This window comes from Theobroma umbraticum, unplaced genomic scaffold, assembly GCF_002168275.2.
Source record: "Theobroma umbraticum cultivar Fairchild unplaced genomic scaffold, ASM216827v3 scaffold_50.0, whole genome shotgun sequence".
Classification (NCBI taxonomy): domain Eukaryota; kingdom Viridiplantae; phylum Streptophyta; class Magnoliopsida; order Malvales; family Malvaceae; genus Theobroma; species Theobroma umbraticum.
This window is the reverse complement of record NW_018397261.1, coordinates 5,056,650-5,077,681: the sequence shown is the minus strand read 5'-3', so window position 1 is coordinate 5,077,681 and position 21,032 is coordinate 5,056,650. Positions and strand designations below refer to the sequence as shown.

The 21,032-nt window shown below is 33.1% G+C and overlaps 2 pseudogenes across 1 annotated transcript; both read right to left on the bottom strand.

Annotated features, from left to right (window-relative positions):
* Positions 1 to 837: 837 nt before the first annotated feature.
* On the bottom strand, positions 838 to 1,896 carry LOC110418516 (PLAT domain-containing protein 3-like; annotated as a pseudogene). The gene is made up of 2 exons (XR_016351329.1): positions 1,734 to 1,896; positions 838 to 1,491 (listed from the first exon to the last, which is right to left on the bottom strand). The product of XR_016351329.1 is annotated as a PLAT domain-containing protein 3-like (transcript).
* Positions 1,897 to 8,955: 7,059 nt separating this feature from the next.
* On the bottom strand, positions 8,956 to 10,137 carry LOC110418342 (ethylene-responsive transcription factor ERF039 pseudogene; annotated as a pseudogene).
* Positions 10,138 to 21,032: the final 10,895 nt, after the last annotated feature.

Genomic DNA, 21,032 nt, shown 5'->3' with positions numbered 1-21,032 from the left:
GGTGTAATTATGGTGCGGAAATTAGGCAGTGCGCTCGGCGTCCCTTATGTTGGATTCGGATCTGGAATCTGGATTTTGACCTGTCGGGGTGAGTGGTAGGTAGTTTTTATGATGGGTACTAACCATGTCTGCCTAATGTGATTGGTACGGCCCGGCCTTGCTTGGACCATTGCTTTGGACCCAATCTATCATTCAAGTTGGGCTACTTCTTCATTCTTCCTTTCTACACGTAAAAGCCCAATCAATTGTTTACAATACACCAGGGTAATAACCCCGGACCGTTATATAATAATTCATTATCACTATATAAAATAATAATTCATTGTCCATTAACTCATAAAACGAAAAATATATATAATATTTAAAAACTTATAAATTATCTAAAAAATTTAAATAAATTATTATTTTTATTACATATAATTAAAATTTTCATATTATTATTTTAAATCAAATAAATTTTTAGAATTAATAATTAATTAATTATTATTAATTAAAATATTATTTTTTAATGTCATAAGCTTGAGGTAAGATGTTAAATGTTATAATAAAAAATAATATAATATATTAATATAATATAATAATATAATTATTTAATATTTTTATTTTTTATGTTAATACCAGAAATGATAAATATTTTAATTAATAATAATTAATCAATAATTAATTATATATATTTATTTGATTCAAATAAAAATATAAAAATTTAATTAAATATAATAAAATAATAAAAGTTTATTTAAATTTGTTTAAATAATTTAATAATTTTTTTAAATATTATATAAAAAATAATTACAAGAAGATTACTTTGGTAAAATTAACTAAAATTTCAAGTGCAAATGCTCAAAACTCATTTCAATTATTTCTAATTTTATTACAAAGCTAATTATCCTTATGAGAAGGCATCTGTAACAGATCCAAAACATCAAAATCCCCAAGGAACAGAACCAAAATTAACGTCTCACTGCCATGTTATTAGCAACTTTTTTTTTCTCCGAAGAACCCCAGAGATTAGATATTTGCAAGTCTAAGTGGATCTTTGGGGATTTCCCACAACAAGAGGCCCATTTATCCCATCCTTTGCAGGCCCATCCCGCATACTGCACCCATCAAGAACGGCCGTCAGCTGGAAAGGCGGAGCATCACTGGCCAGCCACTGATCAACATAGAACACGGTCTGGCTGCAAGCCTTGTGAGGCCCCGAGGAGGTGACCTCGACATAGTCACAGTACCACCGTGGTGCGACCCTGAGCCGTCCGAGGTCAAGTTGAGGTGGCAGATGGGCGAGCCGATGCAGCGGCCGCGCCCGCTGAAGATGTCAAGGTTGCCACGCTCGTAGTAGTCGTGGGAGGGTGTCATTAAGCCCCATGACTTGAGATCCGAGACCCGAACTGAGCGGCCCAGTGAGTCACCTAGAGTTACGCTGATCTTTGAATCCGTCCCGGCTTTGATAACAGAACCGGTCTTCACGTAGAGGGTGTAGACGCAATCATTCTGCATTGAGAAACCAAAACGTTATGATCACGAGACGTTCGCACGCATCATTAGTTTTTTCATGATCGATCTGGACAAAGCAAAACGAGATTGTAATCCCATTAAAAGAATGCAACTGGAGACCATTAAAAAAGGAACTTAGACAAGAACAAAATGTGGACAAAAGCAATAGAAGATCTAAGCAAATATTGCACTAGATCACATACATTGGAAATAAATAAATCCATTTTAAGTATACTCACGCTGGAGTCGCCGGCAGCGATTGAGAAAAGTAGAACAAGCAAGATTAAAGAGAGCCGATGCTCTTTCATTTCTTTCTCTGTTGGAGTGACTGAACTGCAGCAAAGCTCAGGATGCGGTTTAAGTATGGAAGCAGGCCGGTATTTATAGCAGGGAGTAGGAGAAAATTAATATAGTTAAGTACTACCATTTTCTTTTAGGGTTAGCAGGTGTGACCAAATTAAAACCACCGATATTCCGGAAAGGAATTACAGTAAAGTTAAAGAAATATACTTTTAGGACATATTCCTTTGAAATTAATATATTTTCACATGGATGTTGGAGATCTGTGGATTATGGGTTGGTGGGTTTTGAATTTTGATCATGATTAAGGAGATAATGAAGGTGACGACAAAATGATTAGAGACATGATGAGACATGTGCAATCCTGATCGTCATTGTAAAAGAAACATAATATGGTGCATGCCCCCACTGGTTAAAAGGCTGTATATGCTACCGTCAACTTTTGACGTTTCACTTATTGATCTGGATTTCGTATGTTAATATATCTTTAATAGACTATAAATATGTGCACTAAAAACTATTAACATTAATAGATTGTAAAGATATCTTTAATAACAATATTAGTTAAAAAGGTTTTAACTCTTTTTTTTTTTGAAATTGAGGGAATTTTATTTTTTAAACAAAGGATAATGTACTAATTAATGTGTCAAATGTTTAAATGCAAAAAGGTTATAGTTTTTAAAAGCATTGAGACTTCTGTTGATAATATTTTTGTACATACCTTAAGAGCTGAAAATGCAAGCAGTAGCAAAAGCCAGATGAATCTTTGTTTTATTGGGCCAAATCAGGCCCAACAAAATTTTTGATGCACTGATAATTGGGTCGGGCCAGCAATATTTCCTAACTTGTATAATTGTTGCTCTAAGTAAATTCAAGAATCATGCATGAACTACACGTCCTTAATTTCTCCCGCAAACTTTGAATCACTAGTGAATAATGGCTCTGGAAAACTGAGAAATTATATCTCAAATTATGTTGAAAGTTTTGAACCACTCCTTATATTTAGAATAAATCCCCATTCATGAAAGAAATACTGAATAATTAATTTTCTAATCCTAAACCCTTGTTGCCCCAACTCTGGTTTAACACCGATATATAATAAAATGTTAAAATGTTGGATTGTCGGTTCAGCCCAAATTGCTTACTTTTCCAATATATATATATATATATAATTTAAATAACAAGAAGAATAATGGGAAAATGGGCAAGCAACCACATTGAATTATTGAGTAGGGAACCTTTGCAGTAGTAAGGAGTTATAGAAATGGAAAATTCCTTATTCAGGAAAAGACAGACAAAGAAATTTTGGGTAGGAAATCCCTCTAGTACGAAGTATTTTTTTTCCTTTGATATGTACATATGTCGCTTTTCATCGTATAAGTTGTATGTTCTGATGTATATATATATCATGTAGAAAGTCCCTAATGATTGAGGTGAACCATTGAGTTGGAACTGGACATATTCGCTGGTTGTAGTATCTCATGTTACTGTCAGGGCCGAAACCCGTGTAAACTGTGTCGTCGCTGCCCTCTGCTTGCTGTTGTGTTCCTGAAAATTTGTTCTGTTGGGTTATGTTTATTTGTCGAATGTCTTTTTTATGATGGACGTTTATGCATCATCTGGATGGTGTTGACTCCATATTAGAACTGTTTCTATATACATAATTTAAGTGTAATTAACAATTGAGTATTTAATTTATTAATTAGTGTATAATTTCTTCTTTTAAAAATAAGATTCGAATTTTTTTTAAATTCACGTGAAAATACTTTATCGACAGAATTTTTCGTTAAAAATTTATTACAAATAAAAAATTTCATGGAAAACTTTTATCAAATTTCATCAATGATGACCAAATTATCAATTGACATTTATAAAATTTACATCTAAAATTTCTAAGAAAAATACACATTAAAATTTAAAATTCAAAGTAAAGTTAATGTAATTAAAAATTGTCGTAAATACATAATATCTAAAAATTTCAAACAAATATAAACATAAAACTAAATGTACTATTATATGTCATCCTAAAAAAGTATTCAAGTACAACAATAACAAAGAGGCATCATATACCATTTGTAAGTACAAAGACTAGATCCATTTTTCAACAAAATTTTTGTGTAAAAAAAAAAAGTCTTTTTTAAAGTTTGAGTCGCTATTAGGCTACTTTGAATGAAGGTTTATGTATGTAAGTTTGAATGCTTGCTTGTAAGCAGCATTTCTGATGAATAACAATGGGTTTGTGCTAAACATTTGAGCTACAGCTGCCCGATGACTGAACAGAATGAAGGTAAATTAAAATTAAAGTCCATCCTTGCATGGTTTAGGGCATTCCGATAGCTATAGTTAAGATCTCAGCAGCCAGAAACTCGAGGCAAACATAGTCCAAGCTGTTTTTTTTTGGGTTTGATCATGAAGACTTTTGTGAATATCATGCCTTACTCTTACCTTTGGTATAATCCATTGGACAGAGCACAGCTGATTCCTTCTATGACACAAACATACATGGATGAACCTGGCCTTTGTCCTTGGAAATTTTCATTAATTTTATGCAATGATTCAACGTTTAATTAGAAGGACTTTTACTTTTGTTATTTTAGCTTGCTTAAGATGTAGGATTTCCTTTGCTGATCGATGACGTTTGTTGAATTAATGACAACCTATAAGATATGAGTATGAAATGTCGTTGTCTTAATTTACATCATCTTCTTTAGTTTGAACTTTTTATTGCTAATTCATAACAAGCATCCATAAAAAAATAAATACCCATTCACTGACAAGAAGAAGAAAGCTTTTGTTTTTTAATTTGAATATGCGTTGTGCGATGAGAATATTGAAGCTAAGGCAGTGTAAAAGAGAATGCCTTTACAAGGAAAGTCTCTGGGGTCGACAGTCTCTATTGGGCTCTTTGTTTGCTCTAAAGGTGTTGGCGTTTCAGTAGCATTTCCATCGCTGCTGCTTTGCTTATCTTAGCAATGAATTGTTTTATTAGGTTAAAGGACCTGACAAGGAAAACTGCAGCAGCGAGGAAAATCGGGAAGGATAGTATACAGGCTGATAAACGACTACGTTTTAGCCTTTTAGGGTAAAAAATATATCTAGATTCCACGTTTCCACCACAAACAAATAGTTAGAAGATTTCAAAAACAAATTCAATTTTCTCAAAATTTAACAATTATTTGTGACCTGTGGGTCTTGAATAATTGATACATATACTCTCAAATCTTTTCATGAATTTTCTTTTATATTTGCTGCATTAATAACACATTTGACTCATCTGCATTACTTTTTATTAATATTGAGGAACATTTATCATTATTAATTTATTATCAGCATATATTGAATTTAACCTATAAATATAGAACGTGATAATAAATAAAATAAACCGATAATGTTGACTTCGAAAAAATAGTGGATTGTGAGATCTCAACCCTTGGATTCAACTTATCATGACATAGGAATGCAATGAAGTTTTGTGAGATTTTTTAATAATATATATCTTATCAAAAAGAAAATCTCATCTTGAATATCTTTTTCAGCATTTTCTAATTTTGTTTCAGGTAATTCTCAAGTGTACTACTATATATGATTTTTATTTCATTTTCGTTTGCTTGTACGATAGAATTTAAAGGAACAAAGCTTTCATCAGATAATTAATTAATAGTCTATGCTAGTATTTATCTTAGCATAGCATAGTCTATGCTAGTATTTATCTGAAAAGTTACTATGACCGGAACTATATCTCTTATTGGCCAAGCATTCTGATCCAAAACCATTAAAGGAGTACTCTGCATAAAATTTAGGTTCCATTTTACTTGTTGCTTGTACTATTTATTTCTTCAAATTTGTTATAATTCAAATATAATTATAGGTTATAAAAGCTAAATCATATCATACCAAATAAAAAATATTACATGAAGGTACAACATGCTACATCAATTCAAATATATTTGTTCTATATAAAATAAAACTATAAACCTTGTTATGTATGAAGATGACTATCATCATATTACCTTGTAATAACTTCTAAAATCTTAAGAATATAAATATCAAACTAGGGAAAAAAAAAAAGATCATTGCATGCATCTTTTGTCATTAAACAAACAAAAGTTACTCCATGATAATCCCAAAGATCAAAATCACAAAACCTTGGTCAAATTATTCTACGTCAGCCTGAGGCATTAGTGACATCATTGCTCAAATTTTAGGGTTTTTTTACCCTCGTTCATCACCAGCTTTTGCTAGGGTTTTTGTTGACATGGGCATGAGGGATGAGTGACCTCAGCTACTGCCCCAACAATATCATGGCTCCCTCTCCATATTTTCTTTGCCCGAGCATTAAATGCATATTTTGCCAGACTTTGTTTTCATGCATGACTGGTCAGAGGCTTGAAATTTGATGGTGGCCGCAGGGATCCACGTACTTGGGACTTAATTGGAGTTGGGACCAAATCGTGTCCGAACATCGGGGCTTTGAGTTGGTCCTAACCAGAGGACCAAAGTAGTCCATGTCACTAACGTGATGCTGGAGACTGCTGCTGACTGCTGCATCTAGGGTTCTTGTCAGTCCATTTATTTTTTTGTCCTCTCCTCTTTCTTAATTTGAAGGTGAGATTTCGTTGAAGAAATAGCTATAATTTTGATTTGTTAATTAATTTTATTACACTTATATATTTTTAATTGGTAAAATGAAATATAATTGTAACACAAAATTGAACCTGAGAGTATTCAAATTTTATGATCATATTCTTAATCTATGGTCACATTTTTGTACGATTATATATAAATTAGTTATTACATCAATGTAATTCTAATGTATAGTGGCTAATCAAAAAATTGTTTAATGTATAGTACTATATATGAAGAACATTCAATTTCAACTACAAGTGGATATGATCAGCAATTTGGTTGATGCGATGCTTGCTTTTAGGTGAATATTTTGTTCCAATTCAAGATTTTGAACTATGAAGCTTTTAGTAGTCATGTCATTAGTATAATGAATTTTGTTTGAGCAAAAAAGGAAAAAAAAACTAGGATATTTTAACTTCATATGTACCAAGAAACCATGATAGAAACAAGTGAAGAAATAACATGAATAAGGAACCAATAAAGCATACAAACCACTCTCGTTGGCTGACGAACTTGTCTGACCAAGTGACGAAATAACATGAATGAACAGAATTTGATGCATTTGTTTGACCAACTTGAGAGGCAGAGAAGCTAGGTATTCCTTAATTAATTAGCAGCACCTCTCTTCGCCTCTCCCTGTAAACATTAGCACAAGTGTAGCATGTTCTTTTACCATCTTTGCGTGTGACCATTTGAGTGTCAAGCTGCATTATTGTATATATAATGTTCAGACACTTGTGGCATAAGGTCGGAGCCAGTCATTTTGGCTGTTAAATTCAGCAACAAATGAGACGAATATAACATGTAACTTTTTTAGGCTGCTGAGGTTACAGTCAACGTTTTTTTTTTTTTTACTCAATCAATAAATAATTTTTTTTAATTATAATAGATCACAAAATATCCACAAGTGCATAGCAATGCCAAGACCAGTAAAGTCCAGCATTGTATAGTTACATCTAACAAGAATACCTTAAAGCAATCTAAAAACAGTAGCTGTAAACAAAACAATACAGCCAAACATTTATACTCACCATAACAAAAACACGAAAGCAAATTCAAATAAAACATATGACCATTGCTGTTAATCGAAACAGCTCCATACTAGTTAACATTACCACCATTACCGTCCATGTTATATTGGTTATTCTTATTCTAACTTAATATCCATGTAGTTTTTGCTGTAAAAAAACCGAAGAATACATACATATGGTTTAAATAATTATCCCCTATAGAGAAAAGCGGAGGAAAAAGAACAAGATCAGAGGAGGAAGAACCAGTGTAACTGCTTGTAACTTTGAAATCGAATAATAAATTTGTCCAATCAGAGAATGGCAGTGACACGTTTGCTTACATTTAATATATGTTGTGCTATCACTTGTCAAACGATGGACTGTGGTCCTTTCAGCCACTAAGGTCCATGGCTATTAAAGGTAGCTAAATAATTGATGTACAAAGTAAACAGAGATGTAGACAGTAAAGTCAGCTGTGCGGCTAGCGACTCTATGGTTGTAATCTAATGTTCCTTCTTTAGCCTTGTCAAATTAAACTTTATTGTCGACCAAGGGAAAAGACATGTGAATTCCATGTAGTTTAATCAAAATCATGGCGTCTTGTTGTAGGCTAAATTATTAAGCCCGAATCGTTCTTTAGATAAAGAAAAGGATTTTACTCTTGTCTTTATGAATAGCATAAAGAAATGAAGATTTAACTTTGCATGACCAAAGTGAAAATGCTTTAGCCAAGAACTATTGAGAAAAGAAATAAAGAAGCAGACTCGACTCATATTTCTAACATGTTGATCGGGTACCGAGATATTGCTATTTCATTTCATACTTCAATTATCAACATACTTTCAGATGGACTTTAAAACATTCAGGAGTTAATAGTAATCAGTGTGAGAACCCCATGTTTAGAGTAAACACATCATTTAATAAAAAGCTTCTGGCCAATAGAGAACTTCTGTTGTAATACTTGTTTGGTTTGATTTTTTTTTTCAATTTATTTACTTTTAATTTAAAGGAGAAATCAGACTAAACAAAATTTTGAAAAGTTTTTGAAAAAAATAATTCTTTTTAAAAAACAATTTTTTTAAAAAAAGTAAAAGATTTCAAAAATACTTCATTTTCAATTTTTTTTTTTGTTTTAAAAATATCTTCATCTATTAAAAATAATCTCAACATTATTCATTTATGTTTTTATATGATTTATTTTATAAATTTTATGATATATAAAAATACTTTTTATATTTCTAACAAGGTTAATTTTTTTATTATGAATAAAAGAATTTGTGATTAATAAAAATTATTTATTAAATATCTTTTATGATAATTTTAACTAAAAATTATTTTATTAAAAAATTTATTTATAAAAAAACTTATAAATGTGAATTTATAAAATAAATTTAACTTAAATTTAAAAATTGTTCATTTTTATAAAAATTTTATAATTATCTTTAACCTAAAAAAAACCAAACCAAACAGACTAGTAAGCGACATCTGCGTCCCCGCTGAAAAGAGATTCTTTCGACTGCCAGCTCTGTCTCTCAATCATCATGAGGAATATTTTTTTTAAAGTTTCATAGCATTAACCAAATCTAGTAAAGTGGGTTCAAAATCTAGAGCCAGATGCACCGGAACACATTAGACCCTGAGAAAAATGAAATCTTCAGATTACGTTCTATATTCCATTAGTACACAGAATGACACACGTATGTTTCAGGGGTCTTTACTCTTTATACAGGAAATAAAGTTGGCCAAGGAAGATATCCATAGCCCCAATTCTTGAAACAAGCCACCGGGCAAGATATCACAATTTCAACCCCGAATGATTTCTCCAGAGGACTATCAGCTATTTATCCCAGCCCATTGATTCCTCAAATTGGAATTCAGTGTCAATTCCAGCTTGTTGCCAACAAGAAGTGTAACCGAATCGATGACTTGAATTTGCTTCCAGGGAGAGGTCGGGAAGGTCAAACCACATACTGTCGCTATCCACTGATTGAGAAGACGGGGATCCATGGGTTTCGCATGACATTGTGGTGGAACTTGGGGACTGGGGAATGGGCATCTCATCCTGACTTGGCTCCGTCTTGACTTCAATCATGGCATTGTGCTGATCAATCATGGCATAGGCTGCCTTATTAGCAGCTTCTTGAATGTCTCTACGGGAAGAACTGGCAGGGCGAGGAAGTTCATGAGCTGACTCAGGAAAATTCAGGTAAGCCGAGTTACCTTTTATTGCCATCGAGGCCACATCATGGGCTCGAGCTGCCATTTCTGCTGTGGGGAATGTTCCAAGCCAAATTCTTGATTTCTTCCTTGGCTCGCGTATTTCAGACACCCATTTCCCCCAGCTTCGCATCCTCACACCACGATAAGCGGGGTGCCTATAGGCTTTTCCTTTCTTAAAACTCTTCTCACCTCTCTCATTGGCTTCCATCAATCTTTTTTCTCTAATTGATCTTTTCTTCCTGAAAGATTGCTTTATGTACTTCAAATCCATAAATGCTAAAGAAGAAGGGGATGCAAAGGTGTTGGAGGAGCAAGAATCTGAAGGATAACAAAGCCTGAACCAGACTAGAACAACTTAATGCCTGTCTTGCTATGATTGAGAGCTATTGAATTTTTTGTACTAGTTGAGTAAGGCAGTGAACAAAACTGGGAGAGTTTGCGTGCTTTTAATACTCTTCAATGGGCCCTTAAGGTAAAAGATAACAAGATATAAGTTTAAATACACCGCCCAATTTCAATCAAAGGAGCCACAGTACTGACTACTGAGTACTGAACCTGAGTTTTCCTTCACTGTGTAGGCGACTGGACACCGTGTGGATAATGTAGAACCCCTCTGGAAGAAAATCGAGAACTCTGACGTCATTAAAAAAATAGAGAGAGAAAGAAAGAAATTGGAGCAATGAGAAGATTAATTTCTCAAAATTTAGACCCATTATTGACGTCAGATGAGTTGTTTGGGTTTCCTTTCCACCTTTTTTCTATTGCTATACGGATGTATACGTGGGAAGTAAAAACCACATGGGCCCGTTGAAACCATGCATTTCACATGGCCACTATAGCTTTCGGGTCCTATCTATTCCTCCCTGTTATCCCCACTTGCTTAAACAAAGCAAAAAACAACCCATCATTGCTTTAGGTACGTCTTTCCGTGGCAAGCTTAATTTTCCATCAATCGCATTCGTCCCGGTTCAACGGAGTAACGAAGAAAAGTCTTTTCGCATCTCCGTACCCCTTGTATTCTAGCATGGCGCTATTAGCTCCAGCAGAGACGTGGGTGATTCGTCACTGTTTTGGAATTTTGCAATGTTGAAATCTGGGTGACCTTCGCTTGTTCTGTGCATTTCGTTCAAGCAGGATAAGTTCTGGCAGTCGTATACAACACTGATTCTGCTAACTTTTTGTTAGATAATCACTAAGATTTGCTTGGTAAAAGATGATTTGGTTAAAGATTAAATAAGACTGCAAAAGGTCATTTGAGTTTGAGTGGTGGAGCGAAGAGTCTCTTGATAAGGTAAACATCAGCTTGAAATGCATGAGATCAGAATTTCAGAGGCATTGAACCATGATGAAGCAATGTCACACTAATTTCAGTTATTTGCCTATATATGTCTGCTTTCTGCAGCACCGTTATTTTTGGTGTTTAAGGTGGAGTAGTTAAATGAAAAATGCCATGATTAGCAAGGTATTTGGATAGTTTTATATATATATATATATTCACCACCATCGTCAAATATATATAGATAAATAGATAATAGAGGTAGCAAAAGATTTTTCTACTAGTGCTTTGAAGGAAGGAAACCATAGGTAAACATCAGACTTATATCTTATAGGGAACAACCAAATGTATTTGGTAAAATGATCTACTTATATAATATGATAATGAAAGCCATCTATGGAAATAATATGTGCTGGATCCCAAACATCAGTATAAAGTAATTCTAAAGGCTCTGAACTTGTCAAACTTGATTGATTAAATGGAAGTTTGTAACTTTTATTACATGAACAGATGTTACTGTTGGACAATATATTGGGAGAATCAAAAGATAAACCAAGTGATTTAAGCATATGACTCAGGAATTTGGAGGATGGACGACCAAGTCCATTGTGAAGAAAATTTTACAAAGAGCAAGGTCGTTGCAGCACTTGAAGAATGTGGCAAGTGTCTTTAAAGCTCATATATGTCATTCCTACTCAGACTCAGAGCCAAGTTAGAGTATTTTTAAGGGGTCTAAACAAAAAGAAGACGTTTATTGGTCAACAAGAATTTTATATATCATTTAATTCTCACATACAATATATGTATGTTCGTTTATGCAAGCTAAAAGAAAAAATACCAAAACACAAAGTATCATAATGTAGTGGACTTTCATAAATAAATATCACTTATAATTGTCTTTCAAGAGAATTGTGCTCAACTATTTTTCCATAGATTCAAATTTATCTATTATTGAATTTGTATTGAAAGTAGTAGCTATTTCTTTCAAAATGTAAATAACTAAAATCAAAAGGTTCCTCTACAAAGCATTGATCATCAATTTCAAGAATTCATCGCTGCTTGGCAAACAATATTTAGGCCAATATCACATCAACATCAGATCAAGCATTACCCACACAAATAATCCTTTTTCTATACCAAAACCGAAAAGGGGAATGACAATTTTTCAAACTATAAATATATTTTTTAAAAATTCAGAAAAAAAGGAAAGACTCAATACAAATTGAAAGAAACTTTGATTGAAGCCACAAATAACTTCAGCTTCTAATTCTTTGGAAAGATTAATAGAAAAAAGAAACCTTCACTTGAAAACAGGAGTCAGGGGTGGCTTTGTGTGTTATGCAGAAATTGATTGCTTCCTGAGGAAACCTTCCTCTAAATGATTTTATTTGTGATTGACATATTGGATTTTGCAGTTGTTAATTAACATATTGGGCTTATGATAGATTTAGATTTATATAGATCTAGTGGGTTTAAGTTAGTGGATTTACTCCTAATTTTTTAAATTTTATAAGCTTAATATATTAGGTTAGAATTTATATATGTTGGGCTTAACTAGTAAGAATAAGTTTCATAATATTTTAAAAGCTAAATTAAAAAAATTTAAAAAATAATTATATGTAATAAAATGAAAATATTTGAGAGGCCATGGCCCCTTAATAACAAAGAGAAGCCGCCCTAGTCAAACCTTTCACTAATGGTGTCCTCTTGCTTAAATCCAACAGAAGCATTGTTAATCTTGCAAAGTCCAAGCACTAGCCCGACAACATTTCAAGCTTAAACCATGATCCTCGAAACTCAAACTCAGGTTATTAGTAATGATGTACTTAAATTGTTATATAAGTCTTAACAATCATGTATACATCTGATGTGAGATGTATATGAAATATGGAGTATCACAATCTCACCCATTCAAATCTTTGTTCTCTTTATTAAGGTCACATATCACATCATAATCAAGACCTATTCCATAGGATCAAGATCTCACCAGTATAATGTGAAAGTTTACATTGGATTGGTCTAAACTTTGATACCATTTGTAACGACTTAAGTTCAACCTCTGATCTAGTAATTTTTTGAATTTAAACTATGTGATTTTCAAAAATTTAAGTTCAAATTGCTAATAGTGATTCACTTAAATTGTTATATAAGTTGGAATGAGATATCACCATCTTCCATTCAAATCTTCGATGTCCTCATCAAGGCTCAGCAGCACAATATGGAAGCTCACATCGAGTTGATATTATTTTGTGATGACCCAAGCTCAAGTACTTGCCTAATTACTTTTCAGAATAGAAAGTAAGAGAAGAATAACAGAAAAAAAAAAAAAAAGAACACTTGACTGGCGGCTGCTAGAATAAGAAAAAGATCAGCTACAAAGAGACAGAGTAATAGCTGGATAAAAGAATTATGAGAAGCACTTGTAACAAATTTTTTTTCCTTGAATAAGTGAAGTTATTGCGATTGGTATTAGGTAGAGAATTGCTTCTGGAATAACCTTCTTTATGAGAGTAGTTGTTGATAGCTGAGCCATGCCTAACTCATCAATAGTACTCTTCACGTGCTGTAAGTAGTATGCAATATCTCTCTTCTTGGGTTGACAGAGAAGTTTCTTTTTTAATGACATAACTTTGATGTGATTCGTTTTTTTTAAATAGTTGAGAGAAAAAAGATTCGAATCCTACTCTTTAAATAAATGGATAATATATCAATTAATGATTTAAATATTCGAGTGCAACTTTAATGCGATTTTTGTTGATGAACATTTTAGATAACTTTTTCCATGCCTCTAGAGAAGTTGAAGTTCGTGTTGCTGCAATGAGTGAGTCAATGGACTCTGAAATAGATGCTACAATGGAATGCAAAACAAACTGACCTTGCCAATACCAGAAATTGTATTCAAGACTCGAGTTAGGTGTGTTACCAGTTGTGAGCATGGCTTAATTAAAGATAAGGATTCTGTCCAAAGATATAAGTAGTAAGATCGTGGCCTGTAAGAGGAGACTTAAATTGGATTTGCCAAGAAAGAAAATTAATAGGGGTTAATTTGAGAGGCAGCTGTGCTGCTGCATTGACAGAAATATGACCGGTGGTATTGTTGGAAATGTTTTGAGGAAGAGTTGGTTGCTGCAAGCATGAGGAAAAAAGTGAAGGATCGAGATGCTAGTGAAGCAAATTGCTTTAATAGCATAAAAGATTTGGTGAATTTGAAGTGGTCTTAATTTTTCATTGCCGATTTACATGTATACATATACAAGTCTTCTCTTATATAGTTACAATTCAAATATATGTTACAATGAGTCAATCAAATAACAAAGAATATGGAAGATTGATTTGCAGTTCTGATCAGAATCAGAATGGTATTTGATTCAAAATTCTCTGCTCAGCTTGCTGCATAATATGTAGATGAGTCTGCTGAACTTGCTGCATATAGTGCTGCTGTGTATTGAGCTACTATTCTTGGAATTGCTGCTGTTGTGCTTTGCTTTGACTAGCTGCTGGCGCTGGTTTTAATTGTTGCAGCTGCTTATCTGTTTGTTTATTAAATGTGTTCTCATAGGATTGCTTTTTCTGAGCTTTATGACTTTGATCCTTTACAATGGTGAGACAAACGTTTTCTCTTTCTTTTGCAAAGAATAAAAGCCTACTGTCAAAGTTCGATGTAATATACATATATGGCGGCATTGGCAGATGCTTCACATTTCTTGCCACTGGCCACAATATATTAAGTTTTAAACATCTTGAAAGTGATTAAAAAGGAAACCCAAAAAGCAGTTTTGAGACATGAATTGAATCAGATTCATATAGAGACAAGATTGAAGCCCAAATGCTCTCTTGGTGTTGACAAATTCGAAGATTATTCAGAAGTTATTTGTATAATTTTTTTATGAAAATTATTATTGATGTAAATAAATAAAATTATAAATGAATAAAGGAAGAAAAGGAACAAAAATGACTTTTGCAACGGCTAAAATGTTCCTCCACCAGCCAAGCAGCCCTTTGTTTTATTTATTAATGAGAGACTGTAATCATTTGACAAGTTTTTCATACCGTATCAAGGTCTACTTCCAGGCCGAAAGCTTTTTCTGCCCTGACAATATTCTTTTTGTGGAAGATCCAACAAAGTGTTGGTATTCATTTAAAGCATAATCATACCATTGGACCACTCCTGGTCTCAACTTTCGTGGGCCTAAAGGAGTCGAGCCCGTCGCAGCTTGTTCCCCCAATTTTGGACCACCCCAGGACGAGGGTTACAACACCACGTCTCCAAATGCTGACCTTGTTCACCTGTTCTTTCAATTCCACTTGCTCATCAACAGGCTGAGTTTTGAATTTGGTCCTCCCTGGCGTCATATAGTCACAATCCTAACCAAGCATTTAATTTTTTGAATATATATAGATATATATATTTTGTACACTTTTCAATTATTTTTTGCTAAGTCATTGTACACTTTTAAATATATTTTATAACAATATATAATTCCAAAACCTACTATTGACAGTATTACAATTGAGTTTAGTCAAAGTTTGAGTTTGTTTTTTTTTTCTGAATAGAAACTTATTTATTAAAATTTGAAACTTTAATTAAAAATTTTCGGATTCAAATTTTAAGATGGATATTATAATATTTATAGGATGAAATCTCCTGTTGTATAACCAAAACTATATTTATAAAAAGAAATATCAAAGTTTGATACAGTTAGTTGATTAACTTTCTTAAGTCAACTTTGAGTCTAAAAGATGAAACTTAATTGAGTTTGAGTAAATTATATAAGTAGATATCTAATTACAGTTTTCTTATATGAATTCTAATTCTCTTCGATTTGGCTTTTAGTTAGATAGATATCTAGTTATGGGTTAAGTAAAATGTCTTACATATTTGCAAAATCAATGATAAAGATTCATTTACAACTCAAACTATCCCAAGAGTTCAAGACTAGGACTAGGAACAATCATTTTAAATCATGAAACTAACATAACTCTAGCTGATTTAATGAATTGTCATTCCTAATTTTTGGCTAGAAATTGTTTAGTTGATAAGGAGAAAGCAATGCATAGTGGATAGCTTCCCTCTTCTCTGGCATTTACGATTCTCTGTAATTACATATGAGATGAAAAGTTGACAATCAAAAACGGTCAAAGAAAAATTGAAAAAAAGGAAAAAAACAAAGATTGACACTAAAACTAGTGAACGGGAAGAATAAAAAGAGAAAGCTGACAATCAAAAAAGGAAAATTAAGTTGCAAAAGCAGATTAAAGGAGTATCGATAAAGTTGAAGGTTGAGGTGCGAAAGTGAGGTAACGTCTTACAGCTCTTTATTATCCTAACAGTAGTATTTTTTTAATCTAAATAAATAATATTAAAAATATATATATTAGGCAGATGACATAATAATATAAAAGAGTCATCAAAGAAGGCACAATAGGGATTTTTGTTGTTAAAAAACTCTCTCCAATTATAACATGATGCATGAAAATTTTTTACTTCGGAAAACAAGTTACATCTTCTCTTCTCCAAGTACAGCTCTTCACGATTTCCACTTTCCTTTAACAAATTAAATTTTAAATTTTACACTAAAATCCCAATGGACAAAGCATTGTTTTTCTGCATGTTTTGAACCAATTCCTCCTCAACTCACAGCAAAAACTAAAATCATTCGAGAAATTTCATTCATAAATCCTGTAAGTATCAAGGTGAAAGATAGAAGAGGATGAAGAATAAAGTAAAGCAGTTTAATCAGAGACAAGGAAGTACTAAAGAAACGTGTAAAGAGGGAATAAATTAAAACGAATCAAGTGTATTCTAACTTATTTCATAAGGTAAATAAATCTGACGTCGTGGTATGTTTTAATTGGGCTTGCAATAGTTTGGCTTTACCGGCAATCTTGATAGAATTTTAGCTCAATAGTTTAATATGTTTCTACATAATTATCAAAAGCAAGTTAATTTGTAATCTAATTTAGTTATATATTTATTCAGGTCCGGTTCAATGCGTAGCTAATTAATTACCGGTGGTCTTTTTCTGTTCTAATTAATTAATTAATTTGTTATTTTGAGGTTAGGCGAAGGCTTTACCTATATTTCACAAAATCTTAATCTGAATAAGACAGGAAATAAATTAAATTCTTGTAAAATATTGAAATTGTGTAGACTCACATTTTCGTATGTGAGGTTTTGTACGTGATTTGGTGCATTTTCTTCCTTTTTGTTTCTCCCTCTTTTCCTTCTTTCTCTTAAGGCTTGCATATGGTTGGATTTGATTTGATTTTGAAAAAAAATTAACTTACCGTACAGTATTTTGATTTTGTAAAAATCGAACTGAAATTGAAATGAATAGGCTTTAAAATAGAATTGGCTCGAATTGAATTCTAACGATTTAGTTTCTTGATGCAAATTTAATTCACAATTCATGGTATAAATAATCAGCTGAGGAAGGACTCCCCTTCCATTACAAAAGCAGCAGCGTCTCAACCCCAAAGGTAGCCCAGAAAAAACATGAACACATCCTCGGAGGTAAGCACAACCTAAGAGGTCAGTCACTGCAAAAATAAAAGCTGAGCAGAGCACAAGCAAGCAGCTGCTATGAGCATGAACAAAAAGAAGCAAGAAAAGGAGCCCTGTACAATATCAACAACGAAAAGTATCAGAGACAGAAAGCATCCCAACAGGTGCAGTCATAATATCCGTCAATGATAGCCACATAGTAATTCAGACCCAGCAGCCAGAAATATCCCAAAAATTTCGGACATAGAGCCTGCAACAAGTCTCCAAACTATGGATCCAGACCACCTGCAGAAAACAGAAGGCCTGATCATCCACAGCGCATCACCAGTCAGAGAACACAACCTCGAAAACAAGTTTCTTCATTTTTTTTTTAAATTTAAAGATCTTTTTCAATATTATTTTTAATTTATTTACTTACATTTTAAGAAATAAAATTTTTATACTGTGAAATATAAAAAAAGTAACATAGAAATTAATAAAAATTAAAATTTGATTCGGTTTGGTTCTGATTATTATGATTTTTATTTTATAAATCGAAAAGCGAATCAAATCGATTTGGAATTTCAATCTCCATTCTAGAAACAAATAAAATATAAGAAATTGGTCATGCCATCTCCAACCATGCATATATGCGATGTTTTACGGTGAGGACTGGAGCCCCGAAAGGATGACTTTCCATGTTCTGTTTATATATGGGGAAGAGGGAGTTTTTCCCATCATGATTCTGTGCAACTCAACAATTTGTTTCATTAAAACTGAAAAAAAAAAACGAAACAGTTTGAACGATAAGTAAGTACTGGCAACATAAGGTTTTGAGAGCTGTGCCACTGTTCGGGCTTGAGCTGCCATGGTTACAACAATGTGTCGAGATAAGAAAAGCTGCCAGGGGCAGAACCATGTTGGTGATGGCCGTCACTTTTCAATTTTTAATTTCTTTGGTTATATATATATAGAGAGAGAGAGATATAAAGTAGAGCTTCTCACAGCTGGATGACGCTCGTATATGCAATTTTTAATTCACTTTAGACAATGTTTCTCAAGGGACAAGATCATTGGACGCATATTTCTTTGAACTGAAAAGTATATGGGAAGAGCTCAAAAATTATCGACCCCTGCCTCATTGTGATTATGGCAAACGTAACCAAGGGTGTTTTAATGTTAACAATAGAGAGATATGGTGTTTAGGTTTCTTAATGGCCTGAATGGATCGTTTTTAGGTTTGCTATCTCAGATCATTATAATGGAGACATTTCCCTTGATTGATAAGGCATACAACATAGTCCTGCAAGAGGAGACTCAGAGGAAGTTACTGATTCTACACAACCTACATTAGAGTCCTCAGCCATGATGGTTAATGCTGGCAACAAGAAGAAGAGAAAATCAGAGATGTTGTGTAGCCATTGTGGGAAGAAAAGACATTGAAGGAGAAATGTTACAGGCTGATTGGCTTTCCAGATGATTTCAAGTTCACTAAAGGGAAACGGAATGGTAGGAGGAGCAATTCAGGTATGCTTAAAAATTCTTCAATTAATAGTGTTTCTATTGTTGAATCTACCCAGATTGAATAGGATAAGGACTCAGGAAACAACTCTTTTTCTCAAATATCATTTACTAAAGCACAAATTCAGAAACTACTAACTCTCATCAATGAGAATGAGTCAGATGTTGATGGTGGCATTACTTCAAACACACAGCAAACCAAACCTTCCTTAGTGTGACCTCTGCCTCAGCTGGTATAATCTTTGATCATTTTTCTTATGCACATCAAATACTCATATGACCATGCCTTATCATGCATATAATAACATGATAAAACATGATTCTTGGATAACGGACACTGGTGCATCCACTCATGTAGCATGCTCACTTGACAGATTCACATTCATTAAGCTTGTGACAAATTGTTATGTCCACCTTCCAAACAATGCTAGAGCAGCAGTAACACATATTGGTATAGTCAAATTAACTTCTACATTGACCTTGAATAATGTCCTATATGTGCATTCATTCAAATTTAATCTTGTATCTGTTAATCAGTTCACAAAACCAAAGGATCATTTCCTATTCTTTTGATTCTTGTTGTGTAATTCAGGATCTAAGATCATGGACTGTGATTGGGGTTGCTAAGGTCTCATCAGGATTATGCTTCATGCTAGACAATCAAGATGCACAATCTTTTGACAGATATAGTTCTGACAAACTTGTGAAAATTCCATCTGGTGTCTTTGTGAATTCTTGTTCCAAGGTTTCCAAACATTTCAATCTTTGGCATTGTAGACTTGGCCATGTTCCAGTTGATAAAATAAGGATGGTACATAAACTTTTTCCTGAGATTACTTATCATGATGAGTTTTATTCTGATATTTGCCCTTCAGCCAAATAAAAGAAATTGCCTTTTCCAAAACATATTCAGAATACTTCTGTTATTTTTGAACTATTACATGCTGATCTTTAGGGACCTTTTACTCTTTGTACAATTACTGGAAATCGCTACATCCTTACACTTGTTGATGATTTCAGTTGGTTCACATGGATTTTATTTATGCGAGCCAAATCAGATGTTTAAACCATCATATCTATATTTTTTAATCTAGTGAAAAACCAAGTTAATTGTACCATCAAACAAATTCAAACTGACAATGGTCCAGAATTTAATTTGAAAGAGGTTATGCTTTAAATAGAGTTGTGCTTCAGTTATCTTGTGTTAAAACACCACAGTAAAATGGTGTTGTTGAAAGAAAACACAAACTTTGCCAGTGGTAATAAGATTTTTATCATTCCAATCCAGTCTACCAATAAAATTCTGGGGAGATGCTATACTTACTGTTTCTCACATCATTAACAGATTTTGATAACTGGGTTTTGTATTTTCATTGGCAGTTCGTTAGTGAAATGGAAATCTAAGAAACAAACAGTGGCAGTGCGCAGCTCAACGAAGGCAGAATACCAGTCTACGGTATCACCAAGCTGTGAAATCACTTGATTGAAGTATCTTCTAGCAGATTTTGATATTGTTCATGACAGTGCAGTGAAACTACATTGTGATAACAAATCTGCTCTTTACATATGCAAGAATCCAATTTTGCAAGAGAGAACCAAACAGATTAAGATTGACTGTCACTACATTCGGGATAAAGTGATGGCAAGGGAGATTGAAACAGTCTACGTTCACACCAGCGCCTCAAATTGCAAACAATATCACCACTTAGTCAGCAAGATGAGTGTTATTAATGTACTCACTCAAGAGTGTTAATTAGTATACCAGCACATGTGTAATTAATCTAAGTTACAACTGTAAATAGTCTTATTACTGTTACTACTTACCGTAACCAATTTTTGACTAGTTGTTAGATTTAGAGTAGATTTTTTAATCCTACAGCCTAAGGCCTATAACTAGTTATAAATAGCTGATTGTAAATAATGAATGACTATTTATTTTTCGAATCAGCTTTTTCTTCCTTTGAAATGGGACTTTTGCTCTCAAGCAACCAGCAAGGTCTGCTCCGTACTCAAATCAGATTTCTAATGTTTTAAGACTCTTTACCAATTAGACGAGAGATTTTAATAAAATGATCACTTTATATATATATATATATATATA